General features: G+C 43.4%; 1 long non-coding RNA gene across 2 annotated transcripts; it reads left to right on the plus strand.

Annotated features, from left to right (window-relative positions):
* The first annotated feature begins 533 nt into the window (after positions 1-533).
* On the plus strand, positions 534-15,396 carry LOC125179933 (uncharacterized). Of its 2 annotated transcripts, XR_010830655.1 has the most exons (4): positions 534-10,274; positions 10,584-10,706; positions 14,080-14,123; positions 14,206-15,396. It is a non-coding gene; the product is annotated as an uncharacterized lncRNA (long non-coding RNA). The 2 variants fall into 2 exon arrangements; XR_010830654.1 differs by having other exon boundaries at positions 534-10,706.
* The last annotated feature ends 1,935 nt before the right edge of the window (positions 15,397-17,331 follow it).

The following is a 17,331-nucleotide window of genomic DNA, read 5'->3' on the forward strand; positions in this document are numbered from 1 at the left end:
GGAATCAATACTCTTGGGGTTTTATGGGTACTGAAAGTAAGAGTCAGTAAGGTGGCTCCAGCTGTATTTGCTCACTACAACATTTCTGAAAGTTTCATTTTATATCCAAGTGTCTTGAATAAAGACTTTGGTCCTGGAGTTTGAAATTTTATCCAGTCACAATATTTCCTTCTTCCTGGCCGTCATTCCAGGGCCTCAGTTTTTGGATTTACGTTGCTTATTTTCTAAGCAGACCAACCTTCTATCTCTTACTGGTGAAACCCGGCAGACGTTTTTACAAGATTTTATTTAGTTATAACTCTCAAGTGTTTTCACAATTAGTTCAAGGAAAAAAAAAATAAAAATCAGGAGTTTAATTTCTCAGCACAAAAGTCACAGTTGCTCAGGGAAATCTGTGCCTCCCTATGACCTGCTGGCCGCGAGCGGGACGTTTTTGATGGCTGCCCAGAGGTGGCTGTCTGGCTCTGACTCACTGCAGTTTCACCTCCAGCCGCCGAAATACCCTGAGTCACAGAGGCACAGCAGCTGATAATGAGAGCTAATCATGCAAAGGATATTACAGCCATGAAGGCACGTTAGGCACAGCTCCTGGTGGACGGCAGAAGCAGGACACAAGCATATCTACATAATTCTTAATTAACTACAAAAAGTGGCTGGCTCCCTTTCCCCCCCGTCCCACCTTCCCTCTTATTTCCCAGGCCATAAACCAAATCTTCGGCAGGTATAAACTGGCACAGGCTCTCTGACTTCAAAGGAGCTGCATTGGTTTGAACCAACAGAGATTCTGGCGCCATATGGCCCTCATTATGTTAATGTGAGGCCCAAAGGATGCAGTGCAATAATAAAAAGGAAATACTGTGTGATCCATCATAGCTTTGGCACTCAAGGCAAGACTTTCAAAGGTATTTAGGCACCAAAAGAAGCAGACAGGTGTGTAGGAGATTTTTCTGTGTTCCATTTCCCCACGATAAAAAATTATTTCCTTTCTATCCTAAACCAGCCTTGGGAGTCCCTGCAAAAGGGGGGGAGAGGCTGCTCACCCGGAGCGCCCAGGGAGAGCCAATTCGTTGTTATCACCATGGAAAGAAGTGCTGTTTTTCCAGGCTGGACCAATAATTCAGCTTGTAGTTAGGGTAGCACCACTCCAGGGGCTGCTGGAGGGCAGGTCCACAGCAAAACTTGGGCAGCAGGTAAGGAGCTCAGCAAGATGAATGATGCAAGCCAGGCTCACCCCAAGCCACGGGAGGAGGTTTAGGAGGACGAGTGCAGCATATTCCTGTGCTCAGCAGATGGAAACCTACCGCACCCAGAGTTCCCCCAGGCCCATCGGTATGGAAACCTTCAAGAGCATGGAAAGTTCCTTTGATTTTAAATCCAAACAACTAACCGCTGTTATTCTTGGACATTTATATTACATTTTCCTCATATTTTCCATCGCATGGATGATTAAAAACAAATTATTGCGCTAAGGTGTTTGAAGTTAGGATGCTCTATGCAGCCCTTGTTTGTTTCTAAGTTCCTGTCAGGAATTTCCTGCTGATCTGGTTTTATGCTGTCTTTACCTAAACCAAATTTTCACCAGGGACTGAAATAGGCCCTAAATAGTTTGAAAAGTGTTCTTCCATCTCAGTTTTTTTTTAAAGCCCTGTAATCTCTGTCGTACCAAGTAAAGAAGCGAGATTGCTGAAAGAGTGCTCACGTTGCCCTAAAGGAGTGGGAAACAGATTTCTTAATATGGCAAGAGTCACAGCCCACGTAATAACTTTCAAGGGCATTTTTCATTGCTCTAATGCCTTTATATTGGTGCTCTCTTGTAATGCAGTTAGGAATGATGCAACCCCGTTGCTGTAATAACCTGGTGGGCAGCTGGATAAATTCCCTTTTTAAAAAAAAGTCACCACGTCATGAAGACTTCCCAGCATGAAACATTCTTTATTAGTTGCTTGCATTTTGCATAATTTTGTTCTCCAGGCACGTAACTGGTAAGAGGTTGGACGCAATACCAGTGCTCAGACATACTCCCTGCGCAGTGCTGCTGCCCTTCTCAAGAGCTTGCAGTGCTGGGTGTCTTTTCTTTGGTTCCTGCATGTGCTAATGCATCAGGAGCATGCACTGTCCTTGGGAGTGGCCAGAAAATGTGGGAAGTGAAGAGTAAGGTAAGGCTGTTCTCCCTGTATGTATGACAATAAGGTTTAAATCTCTACCTTGCCCGAATCAAACCAGTTAATGGAGTGGGGCTCCTGAAAGCAGGTTGTCTCTGAATCCCATCAGAATTTGTTTTGACTGCTAAGATCAGCTTTCAAAGCAAGTTTGCTAAAAACCAGCATATATTTGAAAAACATTTTTTGAATTTTTGCTTTTCTTAGTGAAGATTTCTGTTGTTGAGCCCCCAGTAAGTTCTGGTTAGCTGCAGCAAAACACAAGGCAGAGGCACTGCATTCCTTCATGTGAAGGTACAGATAGTCATCTGCCACCTGGGTACAGCAGAGCAGCTTGAATAATCCACGATTAAATTACTGACGGTGCCCTGTGAGATCAAATACCCCAAATGATATTGTCAAAATGTCCACTGCTAATAGGATGGTGAATTCTTCTGATTTTAATTTCAGCAAGTGAACGATTACAATATGAAACCACAGTCCAGCACAATGTTGTGATTGCAGCTAATTTTACACATGTAAGCGATGTTTCCCCTTTGGCGTAAAGATTTGCAATATCAGAACACTGACACATAGCCAATGTGCTTTAGGAAAAAATGGCAACAAGTAAAAAACTGTCGTATATGAGTCTCTGTAGTGGCTGAATATTTCTATAAAGTACCCAAAGTTCATTCACACTGTGCAGCAGGGATCAACACACATCTGCCTTTACAAATTCACAGAACTTGTTGACTTACGTTCAACCGAGAAAAATGTGAAAAAAATATTTTTATAGCAAATTCCTCAAATGCTTATCGTGTGAGGCATCAATAACAAGACCTTAAACAGGCTCTTAATTCCCCGGTGAGGTATTTAAACAGTGGGTGGATATTCAAAAATGCTGGACGACAGCACTGCTCATTGACTTCTTTTCTGAAGATCAAACCACAGGCTTAGGTTCTTACCAAAATCCTAAATTTAGACATTCAATTGGAAAATTTTCATTGTTGCTTCCCTTATGTGACTTTTCAGCCTTGTGTTTGGGCAGAGGATGCCCATGCAATTGACACAAATGCTTTGCGATGCCCAGCTATTGTGTTCTCGTTAACTCTCTAACCTTCCATGTTTTATAAAACACAGACAAATATTGCACTGAATATTTATTGGAGACCTGGACAATGACAGCTTGTTGTTACAAAGCTTAAGTGTATGTAAAAGTCTCTTTTGCACTTCCCAACTTTTGCAACCACTTTCTTTTCCTCTTCTTTCATCATAATCTCTGCAGAGGGCTCTGTGACAGATCCCCTAGTACAACCAAGATAAAGAATTTGTTATGATTCGTGCACAAAAGGGATAACTATGTCCTAGCGTGGGCTTTCACCAAATATCAGACATCGCCTCCCAGCTTGCCTCAGGGCCCCTGAGGTTTTTAAACTGCATGGGCAAGCGTGGGCCAAAATTTCAGGTATCTCTCATTTCAGTGAGAGACTGGGGTTGAGTCCAGACCAAACACGGGAGTTTCACTTTTGGCCCCGCTCCTGGAAGAGCAAGGGATTTGTGCTTGTGTGTGACACAACATGATCACACCTTCAAATCTGACACCTGGAAAAAGGTAAGAGCTCAGGATGAATTGAGAAAGAAGGGCTGGAAGGAATCTAAAAGACAAGTAAATCCCGGCCCTTGTGTTGTCATCACGACATTATGTGATTTCCCTTACAAATGTATCCATTTTCACGTTAAAATCAGCTAAGGTTTTTGCCACTAATGGTTATACTGGCATGCTACAAGAGAGCGTAAGGATGGCTGAGCCCAACCAGACCAGAGCAGATGTCCACCTACCACCATGTCCTCTCCCCACTGTCATCCCTACTGGGTCCAGAAGCGAATATCCCAGGCAAGCAATGGGACCAGGACACATTTGTGGCCAGCCTGTCCCACAGCTGACTTCAGCCCCTTTGGCTCCTGGCACAGTGCCTCCTGAGTCCTGTGATGACTGTTCATTTAATAACCACCATCAACTCTTTTTTTTTCCCTCTGAAACTGTTCAGTTTCTTTTTCGACCTCATGCGAACGTTTATGGTCTGTAAGGTCCTTTGGAAAGGGGTTTCCCGTCTTAAATGCACCTAGTCCAACGACCTGCTGAGGGGGCTCTTCCAATTCTACAGCATTCTTGGAAAAAATTGGAAAAGCTCTTTGTGGCCACCACTTTTTTAAAGCTTCAAGCCATGACCTTTATGACTTCGGTACATTACGGGTACCACTGTGCCCACGGAAAAGGCAAATATAATCCAAAAAATATCGGAGAGAGACCGAAGAGCACTGAGGAGCCTGCTGAAGGCCATCACAAGAAGGTGCCAGGAGCTCGTGGAAGAGCTGACACCATCCAGGTGACCCACAGCAGGTAAATGGGTGCTGGCAGAGGTGCAGAGCCAGCCCTGGTGGCTGCTCGGGGGAAGGTGAGAGCTGCTGGGTGGGAGGCAGCATCAGAGCTTCTCAAATGGAGCAAATCAAAGGCTTGGAGGGGCTGGGAGGGGTTATTTATGCTGAGGAGTAATGCTAGCTGAAGAATAATTGCTTTCAGACTGCTTTTGGACAATTGCTTTTAGGCTGCTCTTAAACCCTTGCTTTTAGGTTGACCTCTCCGGGTTCATCTGGTGCTGCTCTGCCTCTTTATTAGTTACTATCGGTAATTGTAGCCTGCGGTTGTGGGGCAAAGGAGCACCGGGGAGAAATAAAACGTGGGGAGAGGTAGAGAGGGAAGGGCTCTGCCCAGGAGAGCCTGCTGCAACGTGGCCTCCGCGGGAGCCCATAAAGCCACTCATCCCTTTGTGCAGAGTGGGGACATCGCAGGTGGATCTGTGGTTGTGACCAGAGCTGAGACCATCGGACTGGTGAGACGGGCTCAGATGATGTGGCTGCACCATGAGCCACCAAGAGGAGCAGACGTGTGGTAGAGGGAGGTTAGAAATGTAAATGGTGGCTTTGGAGAGCTCAGAGGGCTCAGAGCAGGAGGAGCAGCAGTTTGAGACCTTTCTGAGGTTGCTTCTACTGGGGCAGAGGGAAAGCCCCAGGGGTGGCCCTTTGGGGCCAGGCAGTGGACTGGATGTTCCCCCCAAAATTCCAGCTTGTTTCCAACCTTCAGGCTCACTGTATGCACATTGGTTAGTGCTGATAGCCACCAAGATGGACATGTCATTTGGTTTCCCATATATCTGCGTAAGTGCACGAGGAACTTCTCGATTGCTGAACCTGGCCAGTTGAGTTTGAGAAATGTCCCCACCAGAAGGATTTCATCAGTTCATGTTAGCTTTCGGTGCTCAACCTGGTTCTTTGCACAGGGAAACTCGATTGTTTCCCACAGCCTTGTGTAAAAAACAAAGCTGGGCTGCGGGGTCACTGGGACGTGGGGCCACCACTGGGCTGGTGGGAGGAGACTGGGGAAAGGGAGGGAACCACCAGTGTCTACATGTCTGTGTCAGCACTGTCCCCAGGGTACCTAGCATGACAGAGACCCTAAAAAGATCCTAATTCTTCGTTAAGGAAAAAGGGGCTCCTGCAAAGAGGCTGCAGGGCTTCAAGAGGAGGCTGGACAAGGGCTTGAAAGGGAGGCTTGCCAAACAGGCTCAGAAAATCTCTGATTTTGGAGTAGGAAGTGAGGAGGAAGGGATAGAGGATAGAGGAAAGGGGCGGCAAGGAAGGGAAAGGCGGGGAAGAGAGACCACTGGACTGCTCCCATACCCACCCCAAAGTCCTCCAATATGTTCCTAAGTCCCTTCAGGTGCTCAGTGCTTCTCAGAGTGCCCCTCATCTCTTACCAGAGGCATCGGGGGGTGCTGTTTGCCTCCAGATGGGAAAAGGAAATCTGGTGCAGTTCCCAGGGAGGACTCTCTTTTCATTTCCTCAACAATTTACCCCAAATTAAAACGGTCTCTTTAACACAAGCTGCAAGCATTGCCATTACAAATAAAAGTGGGGCTAATTCTGCTACAGGAACAGCTTCTTTGCATTACGCTGCTCCAGCATGCAACCAAAAATGTTCTGTTTAATATATTGCCAAAATATAACTCTTAAGCAAAACAGACTCTGCATTTTCTAACTGTTACTTCCTTTAGCTATGGCTGTAACAGCTCAATTATGATGTGTGCACACGTGCGTGTTTCTGTATGTGCACGCACAGGTCTCTAAAATTTATTTTTAAACTTTTCTATACGAAGAAAACTTCTTTCATGCCTGGATGTGGAAAAAAAAAAAAAAGAAAGAAAAGAAAAAAAGAGGTCATTTATTTGCTGAACTTGTAACAGCTCTAGTTCCCAAGGAGACAAGCATGGACACTCTTCAGAGACCTCCTGAATCTAATTGCTTAACATTTTTTTCATGCTTGCTAATTGCTCTGTGCAGCTGGTTTTATTTAAGGAGCTAGCATTTAGAAGTTGAAATGAGGACGTACTGCAAACTTTACCCCACAGCTCACTGTGCTGTACGTTATGCACAGCAACTCAGACCATTAACCAGAGGTGAGGGGTAAAAGACGAACTGATGCAACTGCAGAGAGATGCGTGAGGATACAGCTGGACAGAACAGCTCAGAGCTGCAAAAAAAGCTCCTGTCCCAACGGAGGATGTGCACACAGCAAAACGTATTAGCTTTTGAGGATTTCCAGGCGGTGAGCAAGGTCTGGCTGGCTGCGTACAGGAGGCGAATGTAAGCATTCAGCACATGCGCAGAGCAGCCTCAGCACTGCTCGGCTCGCCCCGATGGTCAGAAGACAGGGAGAGGAGCTCGCTCCTTTCCAGCTGGGAGATCTGGGGTGTTCCATGAAATAAATGTCTGCAAACAGGGGGAAAAATAATGCTGACCTTGGGAATATAAAACAGGAATAAACTGATGTATGCTGTTTTTTCTCAAGCACTGAGGGGCTGAAACATGAAGTATTTTCAGTATATAGACACCCTCTGCCAATATGCTTCCCATAGCTTTCAGTGAAATGCAATGTAATGGAAATCAAGCTTTAAAAATAATAGCAATTTAATTAAAAATTCAATTCTCTGCCAGAAGTGTTTTGAGGGGAAGTTGTTGCTGCTGAACGTGCCCGTAAATTGCATTGTCAAAGAAGGTCAGTAGCAGCCACTGGGTGAGGAGGACTGCATATATTTAGTCCTCCTAACATAAATTCTAGCATAAATTTATGTAAGAAAACCCTCCCGTTTTCTCTCCTAGCCAAAGCTGCAACTGTGAATGAGAGAGGTGCTGGTGGTTGCTCCTCCCGACCGCAGGGACGTGCAATGAGGGTCTATGAGAAGGTCGCAGCAAGGACCTGAGCTGGCCCAGATCTGGGACAAGCTAAGGGCCATTTCGATGGAGAGCTGCTGCCTTTTAACCTTTTCTAGCATTAAAAATATTTTTTAGAACAAACTTTATTATTGTGTCCTACAATGGACGCTTTACACACACCTGCAGAAGAGTCTTTGAATCGCCTGAGGCAGCCATCGGCTTGCAAAGTCCTTCTGCCCTCTGGGGAAAATGAGATCAATATCGAACCTTGGATCCTGACCCACTTCGAGTTTTCCCATCCTGCTTCACGCCTCGCTGCCATCAACAATCTCAGCAGAAAGGATCCTCCCCTTTCCCAGGGGGAGCTGTGGGATCACCCCAACCTCCCGGAGCGATGAGATGAGACAAAATGGCAGCTCTTGTTGGCACCAGTATACAACTCCAGGTCACATCCTAGAGGTTGGAGGGGGCTGCCAGAGAGGCTTAGGGCCATGCTGTCATTTATTTCTCCCTGGGCCACGTGCAAAATCTAGGAGGGGTTTTCTGCTCCGCCCTTCACTTACTTTCCCCCAACACTCATGAGTCCCTCACAAACTGCTTCATTTCAGTGGCTTGTTCTGGTGATGTTTCTCCCAGCCGTCTCACTCTGAATATCCGCAGACCCGTTAATAAAGGATCCTGGCTGGGATGCTGGCCCCTGACTCACATACGTGCTTAATGTGATTTATGTTCACGACCAGTAAAAGCAAAAAAAGCACCTTAGGCATTACATTTTTTTTTCAATAACGTATCTGGGAATGTAGAAGGTGCTAAATGAGCAGTAGGATTGCTCTCTGCCTTCAGTGAAAACACTGCCTATTACAGGTAAAACATTAATTCAAGAAATCAAATGCAAGTGGTAGGCAGTTCAAACAAAGCCTGCTTCCTGGTTCAAAGCCCAGCTCAGACCTTGATCTGTCTGCCCCCAGAATTTGTTAAAAAGGCAGGTTTCACTCTATCGGTTATGACTGGATGTTACGGTAAAAAAGTGGTAGCAAAGTGTTTTGAATAACTTGAGCATTTCCAGGCTGTGCATGCTTGCTGTTAAAAAGGAGTGCTCTCTCTGGCACACACTGGGAGATTTTCTGATTAAATTACAATTCTGAGCAAGTGAAATGTTGTTTCATTGCAGCATAGGTTATTTAGTTAAAGATTAAAAACAAACAAACAAAAACCCCTAAAACTGCTACAGAATATGAATTGCCAGGGTTAAACTACTCTCAGGTGCATTGGTGTAAATCCGTTGATAACACCTCTGCTGACAGGGTTATCCTGAATTTGTACTGGTGCAAGTGGAGGGTGGGAACGATATTTGCAGTAAATACACCCCTATGCTTTCAAACACCCTGTATCACCCAGCTACGCAAACTACCATCAGCAGAGCATGGATGTGCTATTTTGGAACAAACGAACAACAACAACAACAAAGCCTATTACATTAAAACAATAAAAACAATGAGTGAGAGGGAGTTTAATCAGAGGGCAGGCTTGTGGTCTTAACGTTCCCACAGATCTGCAGATATAAACCTCCTCTCACACTAGGCTTCATGTACTCGTGCTCTCCTCTGAGGAGAAGCAAGGAGACTTTTCTATAATTATACTCATTAGTACCTGTCTTTTTATAATGCTTCCAAATTTTTTTTTCAGAAGAAAAATATGAGAATATGAGGCATGAGTTGTATGATGTAATTTCTATCATAAAATCTTCCCTAACAGCCTGCCTAATCAAGTACTGTTTGTTGTTTGTTAGTAGCCTTGTCTTTGTAGCTGCGAGAGGTAAGAATATGTGTGGCATGACTTTAAGGGAGAGGCAACAGTTTTTACTGCGGGTAAAAAAAAAAAAAAAAAAAACCTTCAGAAAACACAGCTAGAAAAGCAGACAGGCTTTCAAGCAACAAGTTGGACTTGAAGAAGTGTTTGTATGCCTGAAAACTTGCCTGCTTTTTCCATCTTTATCACTTGGTCTAATAAAAGATTACCACCCCCCACAAAACTTGCCCCAGTTATTTATCAAAAAAGTGCTTTGAATGGCTGGGAGCTTGCAGTTTATGCAGATGCTTAACAGAAAATGGGATGAATATAACAATATAATAGAGAAAAGACATGAAAAAAAGGTCTGTCACCAGATCAATCATGAGAACCCATCCCTGCTGCGCTGGGTTGAAGTGGTTCTGCAGAAGGGTCAGTGTTTGTTTCTTGGTTTAATGGAAGGAAGGCATTTGAAGCTGGCCATAAAAGTGGATGATGTGAGGATAAAGCGAACCAAGTGATTAGCCTTGTGAAGAAAAAATGCTCTGGTGTCATGATCCAAACTTTGCAGCCAGTTGGTACTTTAGAGCAACAGTAGAGCTCTTTGTCTGGCTTAGTTGAGTCATACAATTATCTCAATAACAGTAAGTACCTAGCAACAGCCTCAATAAACACCCATTTATTTGATTAATCAGCCATTTTGAAACAGGTTTGGTAAACATTACCCTTTCACTTCTGGATTACATTATTAAAAAAGCTGCCCACTGAAGCTGCTCCCCACGCTATGAATAACTGCACGAAACCGCAGATGTCCTGCCCAGCTTGGGCAGGTGGGCTGAGCTTAACTTGACACTTCTTGCCCACGTCCAAGTACAGAAAGCAGGTACAGGTCAGAGAAGCATTTATCGTGGGTTTTCTAGCTCACAATAGAGCTGCTGATGTTAACGAGCGCTGACAATAACCGCACAAGAATCTGGTGGCTGTGAGACCAAGATAGGAAGAAAGAAGAAGCAGAACCTTAGTTTCCATTAATGTAAACATTTGCATGTGACATTTAAGGATAACTCACAGTGGCTGGTATGTAGTTTAAGTGCTGAAAGGGTTTTGAGTACTCAGAGATTGCGAGAAGTGTTTGCAGTGGATTGGGATCTGGGAACAAATGGAATTTTTGTTATCGCGAAAGATATCAAGATTATTTCCAAAGTAACCCTTGATGGACTTCTGTGAAAGGGAGGCTGTGGAGTCTAGTTAGAGAGCATGTATATACATATGCATACAAATAAATAAGCATGTAACAACATATTTCTATATGTATGTATATAGGGGCTGGAGGTGCTCTCTTTGTGGGAATGCCGAGGATGAAGCTTTTTCCTGCTTTTTCCCAAGCTCTCCTAACGACGCCGTGCCTACTTCTCGTACATTGATGAGGAATTGAACCAAAGGAACAGGAAAAGCTTTTTCACAGGAAAATGTCTTTGTTCAACTGAACCTCTACCCTCTTGCCCTCAGGTAAACGCACCATCCAGCTATATGGTCTGAATGACCTTCTCTCAACCTTTCCTGCTGAAACTCTTCTGTTTTGCATGAAATAATTAAGCATAGATCTCTACTTGCTTTAGTCATGATGGAAAATTATATACCTGCTTTCACACCCAGGGTTTCTTTTCATTCTGCTATCATAAAGCCACTTAAATATGTGTTCTTTTTCATCAATATGCCTATGTTATCCCCGGCATTAAAGTACTATTGAGCAGCAAGAGTTTATTCCCTTTCCTGCTGATTTTTAATGTACAAAGAAATAAACTCTTTTTATGACTGTGTTCACAGCCCAGGGATTGTGCCTGTCATTAAAGCAATACAGAGTCTGCTTTCAGATAAGATCTAAATCTAACCTTGCTCAGTGGAGAGGAAAGGAAGAAGCAGACCTCTCTCCTGCAAAACATCACCTGTCTGCAGCGTGGGGGTGAGGTTCTCAGGTGCCTCCTGATCTCCCAGCTTATCTCAACCAGCCATCACACCTCCTCATGTTTTTCATGCGTTGTCTTCATGCAGTGTCAACAGAGAACCATGACATGCATTTCTGTAAAGACACAAAAAATAATTTAAAGTAAAAAGTACACACGATAACAGAAGTACATACTTCACATATGTTAGAGTTAATTCATTACATATTTCACAAAAATTTGCCTGGGATCATCTCAGGATTTATCCTCCAGAACTTACAACCTGTATAATGTGAAGATGTTGAGGAGTCTCCACCCTTAGATATTTTCCAAAACTTGATTGGACAAACCCCTTGAACAATCTCATCTAACTCTGAAGCTAGTCTTGCCGGAGCTCCCTTCCAAATTGTTATTTTTTTCTAATAATTCAATGAAAATTTAACCACAAAACTGACACCTGATACGCCACAGAAGGCAACACGCATGCTACAGTATGCAGCATATGCTCCGTTATACCACAAAGACCATTGAATACATTTCATTGGTTTACTTCCCCCGAAGGGAGAAAAAGCCTTCAGGAACTTGCGCTGTGGCTCTTAGAGCTGTTTTCATGTAAAGTCCCAAGTAATGCAAGAGGAGGGACAAACAGCAGCATTTACCTTCCCTAGGTGAGACTACTCATTAATAGGCAATTTTACTATTTGCAGTGAGCTGTACAGGAGGGATGAATGCAATTATTTACCCATTGCATTTTCTTTGCTTTTTTACATTTCCTAGTGCATCACGTCTGGCTGGTTGTAAGTAGCACCAATTTCCCAGTCTCTTCCATGCTGCCAGGTTAAGGTTCTTCACCCTTCCGTCCACTGAGGATTGGAAAGATTTGACACAAGGCTGATAGCAACAGAAAGAGAATAAATGCAATGGCTTTCACAGATGCACAAAGATAATCTAAGTGTCCTTTTACTCTGAAGAGTGAAAGCCTTTGCCTGGGACTGGTGTTTCTGTGGACAACATACCACTACCTGAATAAACTCACATTGTGCCATGGCATGTGCAGAAAAACAAATGTGTGCAGGTACATTTTGGTTGGGATACAGCACACAAAACAAAGGTGAGACTGTGCAGCTCAGGAATCTACTTGTTTCTACTGTTCCCCCCTACAGAGGACGTTTGTAAATTAGTAGCCATAGAGACCTATGAAAATAAAAAGAGGGGGATGGATATGGGATCTCTTGTACTAAAAGAAGTCAAAGGAGATTACTATATGAAATGTAAAAGATAAGGAAATACAATAGTTAAAAAAAAAAGCCAGAATTCTCTTTATGTCCACTAGCAATCTTTCTTTTATTGATTATACATCTCAGAAGGGGAACACAGCACTTTTTAACAGCTCCCTCTGTTCAATGGGCAGAGTGGGCTATGTCACGACAGATGTGAAGTGCAGTGTAACTTTGAGAGGTAACACTTGGGAACTGCACTTTTTGTCACATGATTTCTTAGTGTAAAAAAGCCTAAAAACACACCACACTGAAATAAAAGCTCTGCTTTTGTTCTCTCCTTGGAGATTAGAACAGAATCCAGATAAAGTCAATCTTGAAATGACATTCTCCCAGGGAGCTTGGAAATAAAGCATCAAAATTGCAGGGTGAAAAGTTTCTAAATCATACCAACTAGCCAGAACTTGTTAGGTTCATGACTGATAACCACAAAGTTCAGCTGATCTTTCATGGAATGAATATAGTAAATTTCCCTTCTGGGGGTTATATTTACCCAACCTTTTCAGGTTGCATTATCGCCCGCTGTAATGTATTTAACTTCCATTCATGAGTAACTCTGGCACTTTACTGCTTTTCACCTATACAAACAACAAAAATACTGAGTTCCTGACCACAAATAAAGGACAAACATTTGAACATAACGTTTTCATTCTCTTTGAAATATATTGACACATGACTATATTGATGTCAGTCATTTTGCCACTGAAGTTGAAAGGAATAAGAGGAATAAGAACTTTCCTAAAGCACTGGCTGATTTCTGAAGACCAAGTCCTAAGAGACATTGAACACAAGTGATTCTATCAGTGGCAACTACAGATCTGCAGCATCTTTAATAATAGGCCACAATACAACTTCCATCATAAAATGTGCACGCTACACATTATACTACATTAAAACATACTGTAAAGGTGAGCATAGTGTACAGAGTATTTGGAAATGTAGTATCTATCTGCTTATTTAAAATGTGTTTTTTTTTCCATTATTTAAAGTTAAAAGTAAAACAGTCATGCAAGGCTCATTTATTTTGCACAATCGGTATTAAGAGATAAATATTTTATTAAAGTTGAAGTTACAAAGAAGCACACCACATTAAACTGAGAATTAAGCTGAGGCACATTTATATACTATAAACTTAGTGTACAGGTTTGGAAGTGGCAAAATCCCATTATCGAGTTCCTACACCATGAAGTAGGCTTTTTAAAAGACATAGTCCAGCTACACAGTCCTGGCATGTGAGATTTCCTGAGATAATCAAAGTTATCAAATAGCAGATTTGGTCAGGGTTAGGAGCCTGAGACTTGGTGTTTCCTGCAGGAGATCCCATGTTTCTTACCAGATGCTAAAGGATGGGTAGGCACATGCATGAGGCAGTCCCTTCCACATCTGGACGCAGCACAGCTCTTCTTGGTGAATGGCTCTTGGGAAAAATGTCCACTTGATTTCAGCAAAACTTAAACAAGTAACCCTAGCTTCACTGAACAGTTAGGCATAGCTTTAGGGGGAGGATTTGGCCAGTGATGGTCTGTCCTTGTCACCAGTGAACTCATAAGCAAACCATCAAAATGTACTGTTTTGCCAAAAGGAAAGATTTAGGGATGAAACATGAAAATTACACCCAAGTGCTGTGGTTATAGGCACACCTATGCCCATTTTTTTGCACAGGAGAACTCACTTGAGGTTCCTTCCAGGAGCTCCTGCAGGTCCAGGTAAATGAGATATTTGTTGCTTCTTCTCCTGGACTGCTGGGAACCTGATTATACACTGCTAATGTTTGCTCTTTCATTTCAGGACTTGGCTGCACTTCAGAAACAGATGCCGTTTCTTAATGGTCAAAATGATTTCTGCTGTCAATCTATATGCACAGCTAGAAACAACACAACAACGAGGTAGAGGCCTCCTGGTCTGAAAATGAGATGGGGAGCTTGGAAGTACTACTTATATTCTGTTAGAGGGAATATAAAATTACACGGTATGTGCATTGACATAACATCATTAACTATATACCTAAAAACTTTCTGAGGTCATAAAAAAAATAAAAATCTCAAAGTAAACCTGTGCTAAGTGAAAATCATGGACCAAGTTCATTAGCAGCTCATTATCCTGCTGTCCCAGACAAACAGTAGGTTAGCAATAAATACAGTGATCCTTGGATAGCTTTTTATTTACTGTTTTAACACCAGGTGTCATATATGTGAGGTGTTTGATGCATCAGATGAAGGGAGGAGTAAGACTTGCCCTCTGCTCTGCCTTCGACCGTGGAGGTGAGGAGCCCTCTGGGAAGCTGGCTTGCAGCTTCAGGCCGTGGCAACATCTGGGCTGACCCAAGATAACAGCTCAGTGGCCGTAAAGTTTGGGTGTACTCACTCTCAGGCACTGCCATACCCTCAGTTAAAACCATCTGGTGACTTTAAAAAGAGCGGGCTTAGGGCTGGAGGTGGATGCTCTGCAAAATCCCACGTTATACCACTCATGGATTGTCTCCACAAGCCTTTAAAGAAAGCACTTGGGCTGATCAGGGCCTAGGTACACACCCGTCTTCCCTGGCAGGTTTTGCAGATTCCTGGGAACAAAAAGCTGCCAAGGATGGGTGGTCGCTGACATCCACCCCCGCAAAGTGGAAGCCTGTTTGGCTGTATCAGGGCAAATGGCCTGGCAGTGACCATAGGCCATGCTCCGAGTGGGTGCTGTGGAGTGGGAGCTGTGGAGGGATGAAAATACATGAAAAAAAGAGCAAAGGATTTTCTTCCCTCTTCACCACCTCAGTAAAACTGCCTGGGCTAATGTCTCATCCCTCAGGCTTTCTGTCACTCCTTTTCTGGTGTTCTCAGTCTTCCCACCCGCTAAATGCCTATCTGCCAGCACAATGCACACTGACGGCACATCTCTTTGTAGTTGCTCATACTGGGCAAAAAAAAAAAAACCCTCAGCTTGTTGAAAGATGCTTTAATTGAATTTTGTGAAAGCAAATCTTCCGAATGACAGTGCTGGAAAGATGAGGCCTGCATATATTAAAGAAGATAGAAGGGCAGATAAATAGGCCCAGCACGTAGGCCTCCATCACGTCTATTCAACGGAAATAATTCATACTTCATATTTTTTAAGTGGCCGATCTCACATTTTCAAATGACTTCAATTTTACAATCATTTAACAGATTGCCTCCAGTTTTGCCTTATCTCTTTAGTCTCTATTAATAAATAAACCAGGCCAGGGACCATTTGCTGGCCCCGAGGCAAAGTGGCACGGCACAGCCGCCATCTGTATGGCTGAGCTCTCTTTCTGCCCCTACGCACTGAGGCTGAGTAAAAACCCTTGTGAACAGTTCTCGGCCTGTGGTGTTCCCCTGGCAGTGCCAGGGTGCTGTAGGGACAGTGCTGCTTGGCACAAGCCAGCAGTAATGGGGTGCATGCTAAACAGTGAACATGCCCACAGTCGTGTGCCCAGGCCTGAACCCCCACTCCAGCCCCATTTTGTTGACCGGGATGGGGATGTCTTTCTGTCCAGATCCAGTTTTCTAAATCCTGCCAATGTTTAGATAATTGTAATATATGTTCCTAAGTATCACAGATGGAAAAACTTCAGATTTTTCATTAATTTATGTCAAGACTTATCTGGTTAATTTTCCACTGGTGCACTTGAGGGTTGCAGTCAAGGAGTGGTGGTGCACAGCACAGTCAGAGTACAAGGTCTAAGAAAACCCAGCCAAATACAAATAATCCTGAAAATTAACATCTGCACAGCCACTTATGCTTTCAGTCTGCAGAATAAAAAAAAATATTTTATTTCGTTTTGTTTTATTATTTTACATTTTTATTTTATTTTATTTTATTTTATTTCTCATCAGTGATCTTGTCAGCACCTTCTAGAAGAAAGCTAGTCAGCATCCTCCAATGGTCAAGGACCAGGAAAGTTTCCAACAGGACAAGTTCGATAAATCATCAGGAAGAAATTAAACCTGGAGAGACCATTATTTTACTATTTCTTCTTCACTAAATACTGTCCAGACTCAGAAAGCTTGAGCCCCAGTGTAAATGGGGTTGCAGGCAGGTGACATTGGCCAGGTTTTGCCAGGCAACCCCACACAGCCAAAGCTCATGGGCAGGTTCCTCGGGTGCCTGAGCGCTGTAGTACTTTTTGTCTGGCTCTCAGGAAGCACTTAGCAAAGAAGGAATGATGCTCTGCTCTGCTCAGAATCTCTTCCACAGGATTTATTTGCCTGTAGCCTGGAAAGCAATTAACAAGTTGCATTACTCCTGAAGCTGGTAATAGACACTTCAAGTGTTGAGTGTATCTCTATTAGCTCTCTGCTGTAACCATTCTTAGGACTTGACTAGGGCTGACAGCTTGGAGATGTATTATCTGCCATTACTTTTCATAATTACTATTCACCCAAAAAATCCTTATTGAATTTACATAGTTATAATATAGTTGGCAACCCACACAGCTAATGGATTACACACTGGTGGCAGAAGCAGGTTTTAGAGCAGTTTATTTATTTAATAGACAAAAAAGTATGAAGAGCCAGGTTACGATTCATGTAATTCATTGCCATTGACTTGTAAGTGTTTAATACAAGGCCTTCAGCTTGCCAGTGAAAAATGAGAGCACCTCTAGTCTGGTGATGATAGCTTGAATGTCAGGAATTCAGGATTTTAGCCCCAGAATTCATCTTTTTAACTTCTTCCATATTAGCTAAAATGGCAGCTATCACACCTGTCAGAGGAGCTAAGAGAGAATCTGTCCCTCACTTCCCCATGTGGGTTCCCCAGGAGTCCCAGCATGAGCATCCTGTAGTGGGTTTACGTGGCAAGGTTTTGGTAGCAGGGGGCCATAGGGGTGGCTTCTGTGAGAAGGATCTAGAAACTGCCCCATGTTTTGTTAGGGCCCCACTGCCGACCAGAGCTGAGCCAATAAGC

Source organism: Anser cygnoides, chromosome 3 (genome assembly GCF_040182565.1).
Source record: "Anser cygnoides isolate HZ-2024a breed goose chromosome 3, Taihu_goose_T2T_genome, whole genome shotgun sequence".
Taxonomy (NCBI): Eukaryota; Metazoa; Chordata; class Aves; order Anseriformes; family Anatidae; genus Anser; species Anser cygnoides.